Source organism: Macrobrachium nipponense, chromosome 1 (genome assembly GCF_015104395.2).
Source record: "Macrobrachium nipponense isolate FS-2020 chromosome 1, ASM1510439v2, whole genome shotgun sequence".
Classification (NCBI taxonomy): domain Eukaryota; kingdom Metazoa; phylum Arthropoda; class Malacostraca; order Decapoda; family Palaemonidae; genus Macrobrachium; species Macrobrachium nipponense.
The window spans coordinates 190,315,887-190,330,886 of NC_087200.1; the positions used below are offsets into that span (position 1 = coordinate 190,315,887).

The window sequence follows — 15,000 nt, forward strand, 5'->3', positions numbered from 1 at the left end:
GAGACGAAGAAATCTCATGCCCATACCAACCACTTAATGGGCTGTTCTTATAGTCACGACTTTTGGCGGAGCTGCCTCCTTCGCTAGCTAGCTTAGGAGGAGAAGGGGGAAGGGGAGGGTAGGATACCTTAAGGTTTCAAGGTGACTAACCACGAGGACTCCGCGATATATTACTTATAGGGTCATGAATTAATTATTCACAGGAATGAAAATGGAGGAATGAATACACGGAAGAATTAGAGCAAAAGATGGATCCGTGTGTTTTCGTGCGTATCTTGAAAAAATAATAACAGGCGAATTAACTATTTAAAAAATAAATGATTGTTAGTTTAAAGATATTTTGATATCAATATAAGAACTATAATTGGATGACTTTAGTTTCAATGGATGATATTTTCAAGTGTACTCAAGTGCACAGTCATGATAAACTAAAGTAATACTAAATGAAACAAGACGAGATAATATGGGAGAAGATAACGCGTGTAAAAAGAACAACGAAGATAAATATCAAAATAATACAATATGAAAGAAAATTATGAGTAAAATATAAAAGAGAGAGGAAAAAGAAAAGGATGAGAGTCTGACGGGAAAAAAGAATGAAAGAGAATCTGATCAGATCTCAGCCCCAGAAAAAAGTATACCGTAAAATAAACCGTACTAACGCTGACATAAGCCAAACCTCCCCGTGACCTCAGGTCAGTGAACTTTGCGGACAAAAACGGACTGAAAAGAAAGACTGGGTAGGGGAGGTGGAATGAGGATGGGAGTAAGGGGGTTGAGAAGGCTGGGGAGGGGGGGGGGGAAGGAGGAAGAGCGAGGGCGGTGTAATCTCATTGAAGTAATGAGATGCATGAACTGGAAGGTGGACCGGGGAGTAAAAAAAATTCGGCATAAATACAAAAGACAAATCATAGTGCAAAGATGCAGCAGTCAAGCGGCGAGATTTATGCCCCGACGAATATAGTTTTAAAGATGCCTGCTTTCAAGGCGGTGCTCGTTTTTGTCAACTGGAGATAAGCCTGATGCATGGAAGGTTCTTCAACGCATGCGACTGTCTGCAAAAACTGATTATAGAATTTCCATTGCCCGCTGCTGACAAGTATTTATTGAAGCTACGATCCGAATTTCTCTCCTCGCTTTTATTCTAAGCATCTTCATCGCGGGATATAAAATCTCTCTTAATGCTTGCACGGGATATTGATACGGATCCTGATTTTAATATTCGTCAAAGTTACGGTGTCGTATCATTAAACTAGGGACACAAGTTTCTTTACCTAATTAATAATAATAATATTACGTTAATCTAGACAAAGAAATGAATGGTATGTACTTCCTTACAACACATTTAAGGAAATACACAATCAGTTACGAGCCACACATAAGATCGTACCGTCATATCACCTGGTCAGAGATCGAATTCCAGAATTTTCAAGAGATTGAAAGGGACTCCACTTTTTAAAAATCTCCACTGTGGAAGGGCGTTCGGACTGCAGGGTTTAAGTGGCTTTGGAGATGCAAACGAAAGATGAATTCTACGGAATCGGACGGCTGTGAAACTGGGAGAGGGCTGGTTGCAGGTTCTCTAGACAAAGCAATAACGGAACATCTCCTTTGTTTTGAGTAATGACAAAAGTAACTGCAACTTACAACAAAATGATTTTGAATTTTCTTTGTCGATGGAAAGAGTTTTGCTCCTAATTTCCTGCCCATTTCTATACTTTTTTTATATATAATCAAATGAAAGTGAGGTACGAAAGTATGTATTTTTTATTTACTTGTACACCAAAGTATTTACAACCAAAACTAAATTCCTGGTGTTGATGACCGGTGTCTATCCGACACTAGATTACGCAATCAAACCCAATCCATCTAAGAAAGGAGAGTTCGCAAAGAAAAGAATATAAGCTCAAGCGAACACACATAAGCAATACAATCAGTCAACTACAAGGAAACTGCAACAGTCACCCTTAAGATGTGGCATTCACTAAACGATAAGAAAAACACAAATATTTTCAATAATAAGAAAAAATGAGAGGATGGTAACAAAATATTTCATCCACAATGTATCCCAGCGCATTACGCACTTCGTTTCACTGCGTATCGATCTTTTCCCAGAACGATTCGCTTTCCGCAAATGGAGGTATCGGGTAACCCGAACTATAACGTGTCGTAGGAGACCGATCGACTTGGGGAACGTGGCAACACCCTAATGTGACCTTCAGCAGAGGTCAGGCAGGAAGATGTATGTGGCGAAGCGAGAGGATGAAACGATACACAAAACAAACTCGAGGAATCGGTTTTAATTTAAATGCGGTTGGGTCGAATATCTGATCCTGAGGCGGTGTTTTATACTCTGTCATTCTGCAGTGTTTATTGTTAACCGCGTGTTCATTAACTCTGGCTACGACCGAAGGACATTTCCTTCTCATGAAGGTAATAGAAACTACAAAAAGTACAACACTTTTATTTTTTTTTGGAGGAAAACGGAAATAAATAAATAAAAAAAGACTTCACCTAACCTATCTCGAGATTACAGTGTCCACTGACACTTTCATACTAAAGTCTGCATTTAGCCACTTATTCATATTTAGTTTCTAAAGAAATACCCAAGTTGGTTTTGACTTCTGATGGCATCTTGGGGTCAATCAGATACCCGCCATACTGGTTACACTGGTGTATCAGATTCAAATGTCATGTCATGGAGTCCCTCGGAAGAAAATGAGGAAAATTATAAGAAAAGTAGACGAATTAGACTTTAAGAATAAAAAAGCCTTTACATACGACTGAAATAAAAAGGGGTCCTTCAGATTTTCTCGAATTTATGCGGGCACACCTGACCACCAGGGGAAGTTACATAACGCGAACTTGGGAGGCGAACAAGTGGCCAGGGTAGGCTATGGAACCCCGGGATCCACGTGTTCTGATTCAGCACAATAACAAGAAAGAACACTATCTTGTCAGGTGAATTCTTTACATCGGCCAACCTCACAGAGACCGACAGTATCCAAATTGTCACCTCTCTCTCTCTCTCTCTCTCTCTCTCTCTCTTTAAATCTTCAGGCTGAAAACCCTTATGGACAGAACCTCAAACCCAAGAGGGCTCCGAAGGGAAATCAGCCTCCAAGAGAGAGCGACACGTTATAGAAAAAGGTGATAAACAGATAAATAGGAGGGAGCTGAAAAATAAAAGCCGATGCACCTGAAATATCATGTCCAAAGGAAAACGATTCGAGGTCCCAGACTTCTTTCTCGACAAGGAAGAAAATGAAGACCAAGACGATTTTCGCACTTCTTGAATAACATTCCCTCTTCTCTTGCACCATTACACAGGGGAATCTGACAGTTGGCGCGTAGTGTGAACGACGCTTGGGCAGGTCACTCAGAGGTCAAAACGGGGTAGAGTGAGTGCGCGCAAGATGGAGGAGGAATGAAGGAGGAAAGGAGGAGGAGGAGGAGGAGGAGGAGGTGGAGCTGAAAGAGGAAAGATTCAGACGTGGAGTGGAATTAAAGTGAAGGAAATATGGACCAGTTTTAAATGACTTCAGTAATATTTTTCTTACCCTCTGAAATTGCAATTGCCAACAAGCAAAAATTACTGATTCACATAAATATTTACACATACATTATATACAATACATACATACATACATAATTACATATAAATATATATATATATATATATATATATATATATATATATATAAATATGTGTGTATGCATGTACTATATACTTATTAGATATATAATGAATACTTATTTTATTTTCGTACATGTCTCTTTTTCAATTAACAGAATATTACAAAAACAAGCGTGAGCGTATGAGCATGTATATGTATTTGTAAGTATGAATACCAATAAATACTTTTATTAAATACATAAACGCGTATCACTACAAAAAATAATGGTGCTGGGTAAAGATACCATATTGATTTTTTGAATTATTAAATGTTTAGGAAAAACAAAAAATAAAAAAAATAGCTCTAGAGTTCTTTCATTGTAAAACCGGATAGATGATTTTTGAACATTACAGAAATTTTTCAAACTGAATTTTAAAAAGGGAAAAAAAAAAACAATTAAATATCTGGGGCTATAAGTGTCAGAACCATCTACGAGGAGGTAGAAGTGCATAATATCAAGGCTCAGTGAAATGAAAAGACCCGAGTAATAGTGACAGACACTTACCGATAACAGCAGGATAATCTTGCAGTGAGTAATAGAATCCACGCGATGAAATATCCATGCGTAAGTAAAAAACGGAATCCTCAAGTAAAGCACTGCACAAGTAAGAGACACTTTTTGGCACTTATGGCTTCACTTATTGTCACACCCATGAAACAGATCACTTCCTCCTTTCATCCATCCAGTGTCACATGGAAGGCTCGAGTAATCCAGTAAACATTTGACAACACAACAGCAGCAGTAGCAGCAGCAACAGGTATATATCAGCACACAATGTAAATCCCTTTCTCTGAATCAGAGCATTGCAGTAGAGGCACACTCGGTCAAGCACACGCCGCGGACACCAACGGAGAGTGAAATGGCATCGCCTTCGTCGAAGGCTTTGCTTGCGATGTGTCAAAAGCGTGTGCGAGGTACGAGCCGAACGTCCCGTATCACGTCTGCTCAGTCTAGTAGTCGGGGCCGAACTGAACTTCGCAACTCCACAGGAGTCTCTCTTGGCTCCCCTGAGCCATAGGGACGGCCGTACGAACCAAGAGCGCCGCCTCCTCCCTCCTCTGCCCCATCCATCCCACCTCCCCAATGTTACGTCGGTTTGAGGTGGGTTGTTGGGGGCTGTCCCCGGGTCTAGGTGTTGGTCTTGGGTGCTGGGGTTATCCTGTCAGGAGAGGTGGTAGGTTCTCAGGGTGACTGCTTTACTCCCCAAAGCATCGTTCATTCATCGACACCAAAACAATAATGAGGAAAGAGCGATAAGCAATGAATCAAGGCGTCGTTATTCCCGAAATAAAGGCAAAATGACTGATAGGAGCCTTTTCATTTCATCTGCAGGACGTCTCACTCACTGACAAATTATACACGGGGCTGGAAAAACGAAAAAAAGAGTACGTTCCTCGCTCGGTGGAGAGGCGGCTGCGAAAGACCTTGATCTTGAACGCTGGTCTCCACGGCAGGATTTTTCCTAGTGTTAAATCCGTGGAATTAATAGAATGCGCCTGCGCTTTCTGCCCAAAGTTAATTCGTTAAACGACGGTGACACTTTCGACGGTAGAGTTTAGCAATAAACGGCTCATGTTGCTGGATTTCAGATGTACAGGCAACGACTGAAATAGACCAAATCGAATTCTTCACATATCGGGGAGGTTGTTACTCCCTCGGTGGCTCGGACAGGAAATTATTCGGGTGAAAACTCTGAGCTCTAGGAAATCTTGTTTACTAATGCCTCCTCCTCTTGGGAAGAAGAAAACAATAGGAAGGAGGTGGTTTTATTGACGCTTGTGAATGGAGACGCTTAAATAGAAGAATAAAAGCACAATTCTTGGCATTCATTTTTTGTACCTGCTACTATCAAGTTTTATTTCCTATGTACAGTTATTATGGAAAGTATTAAAATATGTAGTTTTGAACGCAGGGTCTCCATAACGTACACGCTCATACACAAACAAGCAAGTGCCCGTAAACGCACGCACTCGTGTACACATATAGATACACTTACACATATATGAAGATATACATACACACATTTGTTTACCTGTATGAATGTATTCGCGCATTAAATGCACAGATAAGCTCATTAATTCCGAATACGACTTTAATAGTTTTTTTTTTTTTTTTTTTTTTTGCGAATGTTTAGCGGGGGATCTTTCACATTTTAATAAATGTATCTGATGACTTGTATTTTGGTGATCGTGACAATTATGAAGAATACAATGATTACTCGCAAAACGAAAACAGCCTCTTATCGAATGGACGAGCTAAGCATAAGGCGAAAGGAAGAAAAGACAGATAATGAAGGAAAGTAAAAGGAAACATGAGGATGAAATGTCAATATTTTCTTTAGCTTAAACCTTGCCGAACAGAATGCATCATGATAGAGAGAAGACTACGCGAATCTTAGAATAACAGAAATAATGAAGAACAATGGTGAAAGGAATGAAATAGCACAAGATGGAGGAAGGATTATTGAGACAGCGTCTTTAAAATATTTAGGATTAATATCTTTATAAAAAGGCTGAAGTAGACTGGAAAATTAGACAAAACTGGAGGCGAACAAATGATTATGCATTATTCTATTGCAATTTGTTTTATGCAGACGTAAATCCTGGTATGACAATGAAACTATAGTATATAAAGATGAAATAATAATGATTCATACGGCAGGATATACTGAGAAACGATGCAGAGATGGAAAAAAAAATGGAACTTTCCTTTTTGTAGATGAGATGATAATGAAAGGGAGATGGAGATATCGTGGACATGTCCTTCCACACAATCCCTGGGACAATTGTACGTGACAGTTTCACCCCGAGCTCCTGTGGGCACCAGAAGAGACGGCAGACCCAGACAACATAAGCCAGAGGAAATCTATGAAGGTGAAAACACAGTAGACCTCAGTGGGTGAAGATGATGGTTATGAAATACATTGTGCAGTTGAGACAAAAAGATCTACATTTCGATTCTGTTATCTTATACAAAACAGTAAATTACTGAATATAATCACACGATCCTCATACACACACGCACACACACACACACACACACACACACACACACACACACATATATATATATATATATATATATATATATATATATATATATATATATAATATATATATATATATATATATATATATATATATATATATATATAATATATATATATATATATATATATATATATATATATATATATATATATATATATATATATCTATATATATATTATATACATATATATATATATTTATATATACATCTGCATTCTTGATCTTCAATTAGATGGCGAATTACATTATTAAGATGCAAAAGTGATTTCGGAATAGTTAAAAATAAATAAATAAAAAAATTAGCTTTGGAGATTTTAACGCCAGATAGAAACTAATCCGAACATGACATTTATCAGTATTACCATTAAGATCTCTTTATTTTTTGTTTTTGTTCCGTAATTTTGCACAAAATAGAGTAAATTACTGAATAATAATCGCACTATTCTCATGAATACATATACTATATATATGTGTGTATGTAAACTGCATACCTGAGCTTTAAATAAGTTGATAAGTTACTTAATTAAGACATCAAGGTGAATGCAGATATTTCCACCACCGCAAAATAAAAATAAAAATAAATAAATCAATCAATCGATAAATAAAACGCTTATGAGATCTTAACGAATGACAGAAACCAATCCGAAGATGACATAGATCACCATTTCTATTTGAAATCTTATTATTTTTTACTGTTTACATTTTTTTTAAGGAAACGAATCTTTGACAAAAGCAACGTTGCCATAAAGTCTGTCAGTATTTTTGTCATTGTCATGCTCACATAATCGTAATTTTACCTTATACTGCGCAATATTCTCTTATAAAGTGCTATACAATATTTATGTAAATGTTATTATTGTTGTGGTTTTCCATATGTAGATAAACAATCACCGTGAAATTACATTTCCTATAGTGGCCCACACGTTATTATTATTATTATTATTATTATTATTATTATTATTATTATTATTATTATTATTATTATTAGTCAGTGACTTAGAGTCATGAGAAACACAAATTGAAATTACATCTAAAACAGTTGCATTAACGACAGAGACACGATGAAAAAAAAAAAATCAGTAGTACGGCTAACAGGATATGATAAATTCATAATCGTAGCCTCGTCCTCAGAAGTAAACATTTCTCCGTTTTCTTTCCTTCCTGTTCGCTTTCATTTATTTAGCTTCGTTCCGAAACACAGCGATCAGGTAACAACGAAGACATTCGAATTTCTCATTCACATTGACCTTGCCGAGTCTCTTTCTCTCTCTCTCTCTCTCTCTCTCGCTCTTTCTCGCTGGGGGTCACCTTCTCTTTTCCTCTTCATGTTACACTTTTACCATAGGTCTACGACCTCTGATGAACTCGCTGGAGAATTAATGGGTTACTCATCCATGAGGATGTGACTGTAAGAGTCTCCATGTTTATAGTGAAATAAATACGTATTATATAATATATATATATCTATATATATATATATATATATATCTATATATATATATATATATATATATATTATATATATATACTATATTAATAATAACATATACATATTCATTCATGTATCTAAACATAAATACCACATACATATACATGTGTGTATACAATATATATAATAATATTAGTATATCTATTATATATTAATTATATATATAATTGTACTATATATATATGTATGCATACACATATACACGGAAACCCTTTGTCTAGAGTCCTCTTCATCCTCGATACCAACTGGCGTCAGACGCCTTAAGAAACAGACAGTATGGTTAAGAAGTTCAGGGCATTTCGCGGAAAAAAGAAAAAAAAAATGAAAGGGGAGGAGAAGGGCGTCCAAAAGAGTAAGGGACGCAGGGCAGGCCCTAGGGCATCCCGAAGGAAACGAATCCCATGGCCGTAACATTGACTAACCTCTAAAAGCGGATGTTGGACGCGGTGGCTGTTCCAGCTTTCTTTTTTCGGGTGCCGTTACTTTTGCGTAACAACTCAGCTAGCGGGAATCCATCGCAGTTCACCCGGCGGGTGAGGTGTGTTGGCGTGAATGTCATTCATTGTTTTTGCGTTCTTCTTCTTCTTCTTCTTCGTTTTCTTTGGTTATGAGGATATGGATTAGACGAGGACATGGGATCGCCTGATTGGGGTTACCTGAAGTGTATACTTTAATATCAGATATAAATGACGTATATGGGGATCATTGTCCTTGCTGGCTTTCTTTTTATGCAACATGATTTTCAGATCAGCAAGACTCCTCGTACGGCTGTTCATCAGATCTGATGTTCCCTGACACATACTTTATTGCAATGAAATCATTATTTGCCTTCCTATCACGTATTCACCTTTAAAAAAGAGCTTGTAAACTCCTCCGTCTGTCTCTCAGAGTTTACAAACTGCCTCCATTTCTGAGAGTAGAACTCTTCCACCTGACATTGAAACTTTCTTTTTGCTGTGTAGTAATTTCGCCGTTGATGGCACCGGTTCGATTCTTGGACTTGCTCACCCTTCAACTTCGTAATGCAGATCATTATAATCGTCTACTATTACTACTACTGCTTTCTTTGTTACGTCAGTTTCACTTACACTGAGATAAACTATACATCCATACAAACATACACATATGTATGCATTATATACTGTCTGTTTCCAGGCAATATTCAGAGCTGTGTTCACATTTAATTTTCCAAACCTTTCTTACCTCTCGTTTAACATTTTGCATATTGAATACAAACATAACAGCACGAAACGAAAACCACGTTATAAATTTAAGTTGCTTCAAATTGTTCAGGGGTATTTAGCAGCCTCCCTCTCTTAATAAGTAAACAAACAACTTAGACCCATAATTTTTTAATGAAATGTTATGTTCTCTAACTGGACTGAGATGTAAAAATCAAGATACAGTATTTGCCGAAAGTCATGATATAAGCACATTCGCAAAAGAAGCACTCTGGCTTAACATAATGTTTGGTCTGAGTGAAAAATATTCGGTGATGTACATAGAATGTCTGCGATAAATTCAACCTAGATTTCCTTCGCTGCGAGATTAATTGTTCTGCTCAAACGAACTACCCAGTTATAGGACAGACATCAATTGACCATTTTTTTCCCTTCTATCTATCACTGTTTCTCCTGATAATATTTGATAAAACTCTTGGCATAAATGTGATCCATTTACAAGAAATATACACCATCATACTGTTCTGGAAAAACATTTGGGGGGAATATTTTTCATAGACGTTGGTAAACATATTAATCTTCAACTGGTTTCCGGAAATGTAGACCGGTATTAATAAAATATAGAATGCTACAGATGAAGAAATATATATATATATATATATATATATATATATATATATATATTATATATATATATATATATCAAGATAAGATTCCTCTGTGGTACTTTCCTTATATCTGACGTAGCTAAGTAATTTCAATTAAGGGGAGAATAATGCACTTTCAAAAAAATTAATCAATGAAATACCTGCGACCATGAATAATGTTTATCAGAATTTAATTCCCGATAATTGCTAAAGCACATTTATATTATTCTAATTTTTTTTACACGTTTACAACCTTTACATAAATGAGAGAGAGAGAGAGAGAGAGAGAGAGAGAGAGAGAGAGAGAGAGAGAGGTAATTCATCGGACGAACCGTCAAAGTCAAAAACTCCTTTACAACACACTGCCAACACACACACACACAAACACACTCACGCGGTAAGCGGAAGAACAGAAGTCACCCTTAAAACAGAACTTTCTAAGTTGGCTTAACCTTCAAAAGCATCCAAGATCAAAGACCCGCTTACACTCCCTCCCCTCCCCATCTCCCTTTTCTCCCTCCCTCTCCCTCTCTCTTTCTCTACTGGGTTAGGAGAGGGAAAGGGAGAGAGGGAGGTCGCCGAAAGAGAGGGAGGAGAGGGGGAATTTTAGGAAGAAAGAGTACTAAACGTCAATGAAGAAAAACAGAGAGAGAGAGAGAGAAGAGAGAGAGAGAGAGAGATTACTAGTAGCTAGGATAGGGAGGATAGTAGTAGTAGTAGTAGGTAGTAGCAGTAATAGTCAATTGATAACAAAAAAAACATAAAGCATATAATGCTGAATAAAACTTAAGGAAATTATGTACAAGGAAAAGTTGAGTTAACCTTTCAGTGGTAAAAAACAATCTAGGGAAAATTTGTATTCCTATTATATATATTAGTAAGCAGCACACAGACACACACACACACACACATATATATATATATATATATATATATATATATATATATAGTATAGTAGTATGTTTGTCCAAGAGACTTAATTAAAATTAAAATTAAAACTTGAGAGTGCTTGCGATTGCCCAAATGACATTTACTGGAGAGAGAGAGAGAGAGAGAGAGAGAGAGAGAGAGAGAGAGAAGTATTGCTCTTTTTGAGGGGGGGGGATGTCATCAATTACTCTTTCTCTCGAAACACCCCCTCCCCCATTAGGGGACGTAACAGGCCCCCCAGAATCGAGTACCTTACGCCCCCCCCCCCATCCCTTCCCAAGTTCTCCCCACAGCAGAAAGTTGTCAATGGCCCAGATCTACCGAGAAGAAGAAGAAGAAGAAGAAGAGGAGGAGGAGGAAGAAGAGGTGGAAAACGAAGAAGAAGAAGGCGAAGAAGCAACAGAACAGCGGGCAACGAACGCAGGTAACCTCTAAGTGTGCCAAGTGTAAGCTGCACCGGAACGCACTTACGCACGCACGGACGTATATACTCCACTCGCTCTCGGTAATACTGTTTTACATCTCTTCTCTTCTCTCTCTCTCTCTCTCTCTCTCTCACAGAGTTCAGTTCCCTTTTCTAATATCTAAGCTTTCCTTCTATTGTTGCCACATCTTCATTTCATTTGCAAGACGGGGCGGCCTCTCTCTCTCTCTCTCTCTCTCTCTCTCTCATTTCCCTTTTCTATTATCTTAGTTTTCTTTATGTAATTAAGCATTCTCCTTTTTTTATTTTGCGGATGTCTCTCTCTCTCTATCTATCTCATTGCCTTTTATTTTCACTGTTGCCATCTTTCCTCAATTTCATTGCAGGATCTCTCTCTCTCTCTCTCTCTCTCTCTCTCTCTCTCTCTCTCTCTCTCTTCCCTTTTCTAATGTCTACGCTTTCTTTATATCGTTACAATTTTTCCTTTCCGAATATCGAAGTTTTCTTTTCACTGTTACTGTTTTTCCTCAATTTCATTGCAGGGTCTCTCTCTCTCTCTCTCTCTCTCTCTCTCTCTCTCTCTCTCTCTCTCTCACTTCCCTTTTCTAATGTCTACGCTTTCTTTATATCGTTACAATTTTTCCTTCCCTTCATTGCAGGCCATTATTGGCCTTTTTTTCACTCTTCCTTTCCTCCCGTCCTTTCTCTTCTGTTTCTTCCCACTCTCAATCCATTCTTTTTTTTTTCCACCTATATTTCTCAGCTTCTCATGTACTGCAATTCACCTTTATTCCTTCTTTCCTGTAAATCAGTTTTATTTATCCTCTTTTTTCAAAAATTCATTCTTAGTTAATCTTTATAGCACGTAATCACATACTTTCTTTTGCGTTCTTGTCATCTCTTTTCGCTTTCTCTTACTTTTGTTGTATACTTTTTCTCTTTATCAAGCTATTTCCCTTCTACTCCTGTATTTCTTCGCATTTTCATAATCAGTTTCTCCTTCCGGGAGCATCCTTTGCATCTTCCCGTTTCCGTTTTTTAATCCTTATTTTCTCCATTTATCAGCTTTATTTATCACTCTTAAGCTTCTTCCGACTCTTCGCTTCAGTTCACACGTGTTCATTTACAGTTTCCTCTGTATCGTCACCTTACTGTCATTCTCTTTTTTTTTTTATCTGATATAATTTAAGTACTATTTTCATAATTGTTTTTGATGTCGTGGTTTCTCTTGTTCTTACAACAACAACAACAACAACAATAATAATAGTAATAATAATAATAATAATAATAATAATAATAATAATAATAATAATAATAATAATAATAATAATAATAGTAATATTAATAATTTTTTCTTGACTGGGTGGTATTTATAGTGTGGGGTTTCGGGTTACATCCTACCTCCTTGGGAGTCCATCACTTATTATTATTATTATTATTATTATTATTATTATTATTATTATTATTATTATTATTATTATTATTATTATTATTATTATTATTATTATTATTATTATTATTATTATTATTATTATTATTATTATTATTATTATGTGGCTCTGTCTTAAAAACTGAATTTAATCTCCATTTTAGCTCCTATGTCCTAACTCTCTTTCGGTGGTACACATGAATTTTAATCGCTCCTTATTAACCGTTACAGGTCTCTTACGATTCATAATTATATCCCTTTGGCTTTGTCCATTCTCATAATTCCTATCCTTTAATATTTTCCTTCTCTTTGTCTTCAGTACTTCACTAACTTTCTCTGTTTTTTACTCTCGTTTATGTCATTTTGCTTTTGTAACTTTTAACTGTGAATAATCTTCGTTTGTCTTACTAAAGGCTGAATCTTCATCTGCTTTTCTATGGCATATAAACAGTTCGCATCTTATAATTATTTTCCCAAAAATTGTGAAGAATGCATTATCTAATCCCTTTTTTCAGCAAATAATTTTCTCTTGCTTATCACTTTTTAAAACAAGATCAGTTCAACCAATTAAAAACATACTATTTTCAGTATGTTTTCGCTTTAACGTTTTTAAATATAAAATTATGAAGTTTGCAATATATACCACAATCATCACTAAATTCTCTCAATTAATTTATTTTTGGTAATCGGTAATAACCGTAATACGATTAGACAATTCGGTAATTGTCTCTTCATTTCAACTAATTTGGAATTCTCATCCTGGTTTCGCCTTTCCAACTCATAATCTTCATTCCTAATTTTATTTTTATTTTTCATATTGTTCTCTCCCAATCTGGTACAGTAAAGGAAACTAGGTTTAGGACCTTTGCCTTCAGAAGCACAAACGCAACTTGATTTTAAGATAATTCATCAGGTTTCAATATTTTTTCATTTGTATTTTGAATTTTCAAATTGAATATTCATTAACTGGAGACTCAAGTGAGAAATGGCTTCATTTTGACTTGATTTCTTGATGGAATACTGTGCTCTATATAAAACTTTAAACATAAATTGAATAACGTTACGGTTGGCGTATCGGTCAAAATTTTATTGACATATCAATCATATCTATCACTTTTGAATGAAACGCTGGAATAGTTTCTATATCAATACATAAATAGATAGAACATACAATTTAGGCCGGAGGCCAAGCGCTGGGACATGTGGTCATTCAGAGCTGAAAGGAAAATTGAGAGTAAGGGGTTTAAAAGGTGTAATAGGAGGAAAATCTCGAAGCAGTTGCACTACGAAACAGTTGTTGGGACAGGCTGGACAGTAAGATGGAAGATAATACAAATGGAGGCACAATGTAAGGAATGAAAGGGGTTGCAGCTAGGAAGCGAAGGCACGCTGCAAAGTACCTTTAGTAATGCCTACAGTGCATCCCGTGAGGTGCACTGGCGGCATTACCCCCTACGGGGGATAATATAAAGGAATACATTCAACAAAACGTCAGCTGACTGTATTTGCGACACTTTCAACGAAAAAATAGATAATCATAAACTTATAAAATGACAGAAGGTTGATTATGAACGTGGATTCCTTGCTTTCAATTAAAACAATAATGATTACTACTAATATATACAATGCTTTAATTATTTTCATTGATGCTCAGCTGATGTAGAATAATCACGACTTTTTCAATACTTTAAACGTTCGGAAGTCTACACAAAATATAGAGGTAAAAATCGGAATATTTCTTATTAATACGTTGTCTGGGATGCGACTTCCATTATCCTCTCATCAATTATTGTTCGCAAACTGACACATTTTGTAAAATTATTTTCATCAACAAACATTGACTGTTTAATAAGAGTTAAATCGTTCAGTAAGACCTAATTTTTTTATTTAGAGTTAATATTGATTATTTAATAAGACTTAATTTCTTCATACAATTAATATTGACTGTTTAATAAGAGTTATTTTTTTAGAGAGTTAATATTGGCTATCTAATAAGACTTAATTTTTTTTATAGATTTTATATTGACTGTTTAATAAGAGTTATTTTTTAAGAGAGTTAATATTGATTTCTAAATAAGACTTAATTTTTTATAGATATAATATTGACTGTTTAATAAGAGTTATTTTTTTAGGGATTTAATATTGATTTCTAAATAAGAACTTTAATAATTT

General features: G+C 35.9%; 1 protein-coding gene across 4 annotated transcripts in view; it reads right to left on the minus strand.

The window, feature by feature from the left end:
- Positions 1-4,647, minus strand: part of LOC135219945 (uncharacterized) — a 62,080-nt gene extending 57,433 nt beyond the window's left edge. For all 4 annotated transcript variants that reach the window (XM_064257185.1, XM_064257183.1, XM_064257184.1 and 1 more), the window contains exon 1: positions 4,183-4,647. The gene's annotated coding sequence lies outside the window, so the exon portion shown is untranslated. The remainder of the gene's footprint in view (positions 1-4,182) is intronic.
- Between the last annotated feature and the right edge of the window lie 10,353 nt (positions 4,648-15,000).